Source organism: Protopterus annectens, chromosome 2.part1 (assembly GCF_019279795.1).
Source record: "Protopterus annectens isolate FY-2018-M chromosome 2.part1, PAN1.0, whole genome shotgun sequence".
Classification (NCBI taxonomy): domain Eukaryota; kingdom Metazoa; phylum Chordata; order Ceratodontiformes; family Protopteridae; genus Protopterus; species Protopterus annectens.
The window spans coordinates 907,712,314-907,721,255 of record NC_056729.1 but is presented as its reverse complement, the minus strand read 5'-3'; positions in this window follow the sequence as shown (position 1 = coordinate 907,721,255).

Genomic DNA, 8,942 nt, shown 5'->3' with positions numbered 1-8,942 from the left:
CTCTACTGCCATAAGGGCCTGCAACTCAGACACCCTTCTTGCAGAAGTAATAGCCAACAGAAAAGCAGTCTTCCATGACAAGTATTTCAATTCAGCAGTAGCCGCAGGCTCAAAAGGTTGTAGAGTAAGTTTTTCCAACACAAAATTGAGATCCCAAGCAGGAGTAGGAGCTCTCATTGGGGGTCTTATATTCTTTGCCCCTCTAAGAAACTGCTTGAACAAAGGATGCGAAAACAATGGTGGGTCACAATCATAGTGAGCTGAAATTGCTGCAGCATGAATCTTAATGGAAGAGAAGGACAAACCTTTGTCCAATAACTCAGTAAGATATTGAAGAGCCACACTCAAATTAGGCTCAGAAACCTCCAAATTCTTTGCTGTACTCCAAAATAAAAATCTCTTCCATTTTTCTGCGTACACTTTCCTTGTACTAGGTCTTCTAGCTTCCATAATCACATTTAAAACTTGTTGAGGAAGTTGAGACCTGCTGTGTTTCAACACAGAATATGCCAGGCTGTTAGATGAAGAGAGTGAAGCTTGACATTGAGCAGATGACCGTCCTGCTGAGATAACAGATGAGGAATCAAAGGTAAAGGCCATGGAGGCTTCCTTACCAGACTCCTTAGTAATGGGTACCAGTGTTGCCGAGGCCAATCTGGAGCTATCAAAATCATCCTTGGCTTGTCTTGTCTGACTTTTAATAGCACCTTTGGAAGAAGAGGCAGAGGTGGAAAGGCATACACATGAAGGTTTTTCCAACTGAAAGACAGAGCATCCACTTTCCAAGCTGTGCGATGAAACCCCTTTGTGCAAAACTTTGGCAGCTGGTGGTTTAGTGGAGAAGCGAACAGATCTATGTCTGGAGTTCCCCATGACACTGTCAATTTCTGAAATACATGAAGATCCAGTTTCCACTCGTGGGGATCCATGATTTGTCTGCTTAACACATCTGCTAAGGAGTTCTGTGCTCCTGGCAGAAACCTTGCTTGAAGAGTTAGTTGCAAGCTTAGCGCAGTCTCCCATAAAATCATTGCTTGCCTGCATAGAGGATAGGAATGTGTTCCCCCTTGCTTGTTGATGTACCACATGACAGTTGTGTTGTCTGTTAGAATCAACACCTGCCCTGGAAGAAGTAACTCCTTGAAAGCCATTAATGCAAACTGGACTGCTAACATCTCCTTCATGTTGATATGTAGATGCTGTAGTCTGGCAGGCCACTTGTCTTGTATCCACTTTCCATTTAGATGAGCTCCCCAAGCAATGTCCGAGGCATCTGTCGTTAAAATCTGACTCGCCTCTGGCCGGGTCACAGAGAGTCCCTTGTTTAGGTGACATTCCTGAGCCCACCACAAAAATTCTTTTTGAAGGCAAGGTATTATTTGAATGACAGTGTCCAAATCCTGGCAGTGCTGTGTCCATACATTTTGAGATACCATTGTAGCTTCCTCATATGCAGTTTGGCATTGGGAAGCACCAGAATACAAGATGCCATGAACCCTAATGCTTGAAGGACTGTCCTTGCAGTCAGCACGGACTGATGAGATAGTTGATGGAAGTAAAGTGATAGACTCTTTTGTTTGTCCGGGGTTAAAAAGGCCATCTGGGCTGCTGTATTCAGTCTCACACCCAGAAAGCACATGTTTTGAGAGGGTACTAGACTGGACTTTATTTCGTTCACAGAATACCCTAGGCATCTTAGCACTGCTATAACATATTCCAGATGCTGTAGAAGGTCTTCCTTTTCTTGAGCCAGAATCAGGCAGTCGTCCAAGTAAGGATAGATTTGAATTCCTTGTAGCCTGAAGTAAGCTATCACTGGAGCCAGAACCTTTGTGAATACTCTGGGCGCAGTAGATAAGCCAAAGGGCAATGCAGAGAACTGATAATGAGAATTTCCAGCTCGAAACCGCAGATACTTCCTGCAACTTAGCCTTATAGGCACATGAAGGTAAGCTTCCTTGAGATCTAAAGTTACCATCCAGTGATCTTTGCCCAGCAGAGGTAAAAGCTGTTGTAACGTCAACATCTTGAACTTGGGAATGTCCAGATAAGTGTTGAGGAGAGATAAATCCAAAATTGGTCTCCACGTGTTCCCCTTCTTTGGTACTAGGAACAGGCGAGAATAAAATCCTAGGCCCCTTTCTGATACAGGGACTGGCTGAATGGCCCCATCTGGAGTAACTGAGAAATTTGCTTGTGAGCCTCTTTTCTTTGTGGAGGAGGAACGTCTGGCATGCCTTTGAAAGGGGCAATGTATGGAAATAAAACCTGTAACCGTGGTGAATGATATCCAACACCCATCTGTCTTGAGTAATTAAATCCCAATTTTCTTTGAAAAGAGACAGTCTTCCTCCCAAAGGAGCTGCCAGGCGAGAATCTACTGGCAGCTGAAAAGGCAGGTCATTGGGTCTGTTTACGAAAGGACTGACCCCTGCCCTCACCAGAAGTCTGAGCAGGTGAACTCCCTGTTCTAGGCCTAAAAGAACCTTGAGCTCTGCCCCTACCACGTCTAGACCTACCCCTAGACTGGGAATCATAAGCAGGATATGTCCACCCCTTAGCAGGCCAATTTCTACTAAACTTGGTGGCTGCACCTGCAAAAATCTTTAACAGTTTGCATAGACTTAGCTTTGTCCTCCATTTTCTTTAAAACTGCTTCCACAGGCGAACCAAACAACACATCAGACTGTAAAGGAGCATCTAAAATCCTTGTCTTAACATGCTCAGCTAAATTCTGATCCCTCAACCAGGCATGCCTGCGAAGAACAGAACTAGTGGCAGCCACCCTCGAGGAGGCCTGTACAGCATCAAAACCACATTGCAAAGAATGCTTACCCACTTGTTCAGACACATGAACCAAATCCAGCAACTCTTTACACTCAATACCTTCCGCCAAAGCATCCACCTTAGATTTCAATTGTGAAAGGAGATAATTTTGATATTTTAGCATGTGAAACTGACAATTCAACGCTCTCATGGCTAGAGTGGAAGAAGTATACACTTTCTTTCCCCACCTATCCAAAGCCCTTGCCTCTTTATCAGTGGGAACAGGATTTTTAACCACAGAGGCCTTAACACCTTTAGGCCCCTGAGAAACAGTTTCTGGGTCCGCCCTAGGACTCTTAAACAAATACTTATGAGCTTGGGCACCCTATAGTACCTATCAGGTTTAACAGGAGCAGGAGGCAAAGAGTCAGGGTTCAGGGAAGCCTCTGCAAAAACATCTTCCACCACATTCAACACAGGAGGTATAGCTAAGGGCCTATGCTGGGGTAGAAACAAGAATTCCCTAAGCCTTTTCCTGGAATCAGAGTAATCCTGGCCTTCCCATTTAAAGTGCTCCCTCATGGAATGCAGAGTCTCTGAAAATGAGAAATCCTCAGGAGGAGAAGCTGTAGGAGTGGAATCATCCACATCAGAATCAAAATAAGGAGGATACTCCTGCAAATCTTCCGCAGAAGACTCAGAAGCCTCTGAACACTGTTCAAAACTATCAAACTCCGGTTCCACCCTAGGCCTCTTATCAGGAGGGGGCATAGAACCTCTAATCATAGTAATCAAATCTTCTGCCATTTTAAGCATATGTTTCTTAGGTACAGAACCCGAAATGCTAGGAGAAGCCCCCACTGAAGCTGAACTTGGCCTACCTCTCAAAGAAGTTTTGGCAACAGAAGGAGAGGCTCTAACTACCTTGGGAAGAGAGGGAAGAACAGTTACCTGAGAAGCGCCCTCAGCCTGGCCTACCTCCTGAGAAGGCACATCCTGTAACAGTAAAGTTTCTGCCTGAGACTCCATAGAAACTCCTGGCAAAACCTCTGGCTCCACTGAGCCTTCTAAAGAACCGGCGTCCGGGACTGCCGGTTCATCAACCCTAGGCTTCGCTGTTTTGTCCTTGCGCTTCTTGGGCGAAGCGGGCCGGAGCATCCGGCGGCATTTTATAATTGCAACGCTTCCCAAACACTAACCTGGCACAGTCTAAGCTCCTCTTAATAGTGCGTTTGTTAAACCTAGCACAAGAGGGGCATCCAACAACGCCGTGCTCAGGCCCTAAACAAGGTATACACAATGTATGGTAATCCCTATGAGGTATCTGTTTCCCACAAGAAATACAGTTATTCACTTTTTCTGACATCCGGTTAAATACTGAGGCAAGAAAAACCAAAATGTTCCCAACGGGTACTTAGCCAACTCTGATTCGGTCTGAAACTCCGGTTTCGGAAATATTTCAGAACGCCAACCTGCACTCGCAAAACTGCTTCTGCATCGGACCATGCGGCAAAAAAGACTGAGGATATGACGTCGGTCATGCGCATTAGTACCCTGACGTACTGACGTCAGTCTAATGCGCCCTGACCGACGTCAGCCATATACTCTGGTATTCGGGCCGACTGGACAGCGGACTACCCAATAGTAAGGACTGCAGCAATGTGGAACGAAGAACATCGGATAACTGGTGCCAGAGCCATGGCCTTAAGCTAAACGCCAAAAAATGTATAGTCATACCCTTTGGTAAAAACAAGGTAACCCCAAGTTACCACATAGGTGGCAATCCATTAAGTACAGAAGAGGTTATCAGGGACCTGGGGACCCAAGTTGACAGTAACCTTTGTTTTGACACTCACATTGCCAAAATGGTTAGGAGGACCTTCTACATTGCCCACCTGATTATGAAGGGATTCACATCCAGATCAAGGGAGGTCATTGTTCCCCTGTACTCTTCACTTATCAGACCAATGATTGAGTACAATGCCCCATTCGGAATGTATCTTACCCGACACCTGCAGCAATTTGAAAGACCCCAAAAGTTCCTCACCAAAAGGATAAAGGGGCTCAAAAATATGCCATATGCTGCCCGACTGAAGAAACTCCAGCTCTATTCAGTCGCATACTGTCTGCTCAGAGGTGACCTGTGCCTGACATACAAGGCCATGTCCAACCCAGAATTAATGGACATGCTCCACCTCAAAAAATCCAAATCCACCAGAGCCACAAGAGCAAGAGACTTAAACCTCAACACGGATATAAATAGGACGTGCTGGAGGGACAGATTCATCACCCAGAGACTCCGTATGCTGTGGAACAGAATCCCGGTCCATGTGAGACAGAGCACCTCACTGGCTCTGTTCAAGAGGAATCTTGACCAGTGGATGGGAGATCGTAGGTTTACCCCGGGGATCATCTCTGTATCACTGCTGGACAGAGGCACGGCAAACTAATGGGTATAGTATTCTTCAACCTAAGGGGTGGTGAAAGCCACACAACTCTGGCTAGGCTTATAAATGCCCTAGGGCAGATAGCCTAGTATGAACCTATGAACCAGCAGATATGTCACCAGCAGGGTGCCATACGGGTCAGTGCTCGGCCCCCTACTGTTTGGTATATACTTCTCAGAAGTTCAGGCCAAAACTAAGGGGCTGTGGCTGAACAAGTTTGTAGACAACTGCAAAAGTGGTGCAATTATTGAATCCCTAAATGATATCAGCATACTTCAGGAGGCTCTTATGCAGACCAATGACTGGTGTCTTAGGCACGGTCTCAAACTAAATGCAAAGAAAAGCATCATCATTCCCTTTGGTAAAAGCAATGTCCTTTCACACTATCAAATTAACAACAAAACAAAGCTCCCCATTAGCACTCTTCAACAAAAATCTTGATGATTGGATGGGAGATAGGAAATTCACCCCCAGGGATCACTTCTGTGGCTCTGCTCAACAGGGGCACAGGAAAATAATTTTCTTGGGTGGCAAAAGCCAGGGTACCATTTGGCTAGGCTTATATAGGCCCTAGGGCCAATAGCCTAGTACCTACCTATGAACCTATAATACCCTATGTACCTACAAAGAGGAAAGGGATCTGGAATCACAAGTAGACTGACACTTTAACTTTGACTACCATGTGCCTACTGCGGTAAAGAAGGCTTTCTGTGTAGCATATTTGATTAGCAAAGGCATCAACTCTAGAGCAAAGGATGTTATAACCCCTCTATACTCATCACTAATCAGGCCCATAATTGACTATAATGCCCATTTTGGCATGTACTGTACAAAGCATCTGCAGCAATTGGAGAGACCTCACAGGTTTCTAACAAAGAACTCCAGCACATGCCTTACACAGACTAACTAAGGTCCCTGTCACTATATTCAGTATCATATAGACTTCTTAGGGGAGATTTATGCCTGGCTTACAGATCAAGCTCCAACCCAAACCTAATGAATTTGCTGCACATCCATAAATCAAACGGGACTAGAGCCACCCGTTCCAGGGACCTAAATATGGCCTGCGACTTGAAAAGGACATACTGGATGGAAAGATTTGTCTTACAGTGACTGCACCATCTTTGAAATGGACTGCCAATTCATGTGAAGCACAACACCTCTATGACACTGTTCAAAAGCAACTGAGATGAGTGGATGGGACACTATAAATTCTTACCGGGGTTGCACCCATAACCCAACTGGACATGGACAGTCATTACTAAATACAATCCTGGGTATTGACTAGAGTATCATTGGTATTAGACTGGGATGAAACTGCTAGGCTTGAAATGACCTCCGGGTCGGTAGCTTAGCAGCCTCCTATGATCCTATGAACTATGTGCTCTAAGTGAACTTGCAATCCTCCAAACTGCCCAAAGGTGTTCAAGTCATGTACATGTGAGTGTGTATTTATCCCACAATGGACTGATACCCTGTCCAGGATTATCTTCAATGTTTTGCACCATCTGGGTACTTACATAGGCTCCATCTCCCTACGCCCCAAAATTGGATTAAATGAGTAATCAGAAAATTAATGAAAATATAGAAAATGTCACTGTACCAACAGGTATTTAAGGATAGAACGATAGAATGTTGTCTGGCTATACAGTGTTTAAGAAAGATAGTATGATCAACAGTCTTCTCTAACTATGGTATCCTGTGACCTGTCATCTCAGTGACCATCAGACCTTGATCTTCATGCACAAAAGACATGGCTACAGCAGAACAGCTTCTTTTGAGAAGTGCCTGTTAAGTATACTTTGCTGACAGTGTCCTCCTTGAGCCATTCCTCAAGTTCAAGGAATGAAACTGCAGCCTAAACTGTATGCCATTAAACTGCTTTATTATCTCAATGAACAGATATGACTCCCAAAGACTACTTTCCACCCTTTTGTCAAATATCAGCAATGTCCCTTTTCTTCCACTACATATTTATACTAAGTAGCAGGGTTCCTGTACTTCTGGGCAAAGCACTAACAGCAGCTGTCAAAGAACAGGTACTACAACCCATTCTAAGCTGTTCTACAAACATATCTACTTCTTGTTTATTTGTTCTACTACATTTTGTGTATTCATACTATTATAAAACAGTATATGATCTATAAATGTAGCACTTTTCAGAACCAGTTATGAAAATACTGGACACATAAGTGTAATAGTCTTCATGAGAGGACATTTTACAAACAAGCCACTATATCATTAATTGTTTATCACTTTTCCTGGTCATCTAACATTTATCCATAATCTAAATCATGTTCTTGGGCATTAGCCTGTGACACCACTGCATATTTTGTTACCCTTTGATAAGCAGAGCTGAAGGAAAATGTAACATTCCGAAAGACCGTGCAACCTGCTAACACTTTACCTATTTCCTGTCACCCAGTCAAAGAAATCCATTGCATTTGTATGGCATAATCATCACACATTAACATATTTTCTTGTGCTGACCATGCAGTTCCTTAAAAAACTAATACTAGTAGCAGAATAAGAAAGTTTAGCTGTATAAATACAATTCTGAGAAAAGTGTTTAAAATTTACCTAATAAGTTATTAAAATAATATCTATTAGTACTTTTGATACAGACTTGGTCGACTGGTTTGATTGTAGAGGTGGACCGAGACCCCTCAAACTTGAAGAATTAGAATTGGTTTGGCAAGTGAGGTTAAATGCATATAGCCACCCTGGACTTAACGATACTTGTTCTATCACTAGTGTACTCAAATTGAATAGCCTAAAGAGGTGACTGGGGTGACACTTTTGCACTAGCCAGTTTATTTCAATGAGTCTAAATTAATGACTATTCAATGAAATAGGTTGAACTACTTAGGCCTTTAATTATATGGCTGGTTATACCTTAGAGAAACATGAGCACTCGAGGGTTGTAATATTTGTGTTTTTGTTTGAATTTCATTACTTATTTATTTAACTAATTTTTTATTCACACTTTTTCTCCATGTCTTGAGATAAATCAGTCACTGTCATTTTAAATAGAATGACTGGGATGTTTACTTGACCACGTGATAATGATGTTTTAATTGTTTAGGTTTTAAATACAAAGATAGTTGTTATTAATGTTAACTGCTTCTGAGGAAGTCAATGGACTTAGCTGACGAAAAGCGCTTAAAGAAGATTAAACGTACTATTTGAAGAAGATTAAATGTGCTATTTTGACTGCTACGTCTGTCTTTGCCTCTGCACTTGTTTTTTACTAGTTATTCGCCTTGGTGTTTTGTAGTTATGGTATGGCAATGGGTGCAGGCGGCAACATAAGTCCTTTCAAACCACAAGATACGCCTGTGGTTTTTAAACTGAATCCAACTGCCGGAGACTCATTGGACAGCATGGTAAATCCGGTCATGGGCAGGTTTTTGGATTCCATTAATCACAAAATTGACAGTTTGTTCTCAAGACTGGATAAATTGGATGTCGAGCAACGTGGTCTTTGATAATCTTTCATGTCTGTGATTGAGCCTTTAATACGTTTGCAGGATATCAGTGTTGATCGGCCTGAGCAGACAAGATGTTTGGTTAACGAGCTTCCCGGTAGTGTCAACTTTATACCGGGTGCCCTAACAGCTGAGCGCTTGTGTACTACTGGTATTAAAGTTAATGTTATGCCAACAGGAAGTACTTTAAATTGTACTAATCCTTCTAATTCACCAACAAGAAGTGGGGTTGACCATATAG